We start from the raw sequence: 1433 nt of genomic DNA on the forward strand, positions 1-1433 counted from the left end.
CGTGTAACACCTCTGAGTGTGGTTATTCTGATTTAATTTTTATTTAAATGAAGAGCATAGGTCACTTAAATCAAAATTAAAATTGATTGGTGACACCAAAAATTCGAAAATTAAAGTAATTTTCACTTAAATAATTTGGTGAAACTGGCTGTTAAATAATTTGGTGAAACTGGCTGTAAGAACCTTTTGTCACCTGCTTATGAGATGGTAAACAAATTTACAAGGGTTTAAAAATTACCCGGAACTTTATTTACCGGTAACAAAATGTTTATTACCAATGCAGAATAGGCCTGATAGTATATTAAATACCTCACGCCGATTGTGTGTGATAAGATTGTTTAAATATTCTGTTTTATTATTATCAAAACAAAAATCAGACAACTTTTCAAAAGTGTGACAAATATGAATCCCTACTCCAAATAATATATTATTTGATAAATTTTTCTTTAAAACATGATGTGTGAGAATTTCTTAAAATAGACGACGCATTATTTCCTGCCATGGATAATACATTTGATAAATAATCCGGCCTAAAACCTTCCTTATAAATATAATCTAAAAGCTCTGTTGCGTTTCCCGTCTCATCAAAATAAACATCATGCAAATTTTTAAAAAGCAGAACAAATATTAGCTTTTGCTCCGTGTAATATCACAGAAAAATTACTTTCTGTAAAACCCAGTTCCTTATTTAAAAAATGGTATATATTTTTTTAAACTATCTGGTGATCCACTCAGTATACCACATAAATCACATGGCCTAAAACCTTATAGAAATCATCTAAGGCTGCGTTTCTCCAAACTCATTTAAGTGGAAGTTAACTATAATAAAATTTTTTATTTATTTCTCATTTAAATTATTTTCAATTTCAATAAGGTATTTATTTAAGTCAGTAAAAAGTGGTTGTAAAACAGACTTAGCCAGCGAAAGGTTTTATTTGTACTGAAAGCTTTTGAATGCTTTGGCACGCTCTGTGTTGTAAGCAGCAGATACACAAAAAGAGTGTCAGTATGTAAAAGACTTATTCTGGTGGCTTAACTCCTCCTAAACGACCGAAACGATTTTAATGATAATTTTTAGTGACGCTGGAGCCGAGCTATTGCTAAAAATCGTCGATTCGAAGGCACCAGAGATCAAAGTCAAATTACTCCCGTTAAATCAACCGTCAACCGTCGAAGTTTGGAATTCAAGGACGATGCACCATCGAGCCGCAAGGACTTCTTCCTGGTATAACGCTTTCGTGAGGTTATTTAAGACGGCAATGGAGGATATGTCTTCTGTCGAACACAAAACCAAACGTGAACGTGAAGCGCTGGCGAAAACGTTGGGCCAAATGTTTCAATAAAAAAATTAGTTTTGGGCGGGACGAAGTTCGCCGGGTCTGCTAGTATTATTTAAAAATGTTCGTAAAATAATTTTTTCAGTATATATAGGG

This window comes from Rhagoletis pomonella, unplaced genomic scaffold (genome assembly GCF_013731165.1).
Source record: "Rhagoletis pomonella isolate Grant_MI unplaced genomic scaffold, Rhpom_1.0 Rhpom_scaffold_00006, whole genome shotgun sequence".
In the NCBI taxonomy this organism is placed as follows: domain Eukaryota; kingdom Metazoa; phylum Arthropoda; class Insecta; order Diptera; family Tephritidae; genus Rhagoletis; species Rhagoletis pomonella.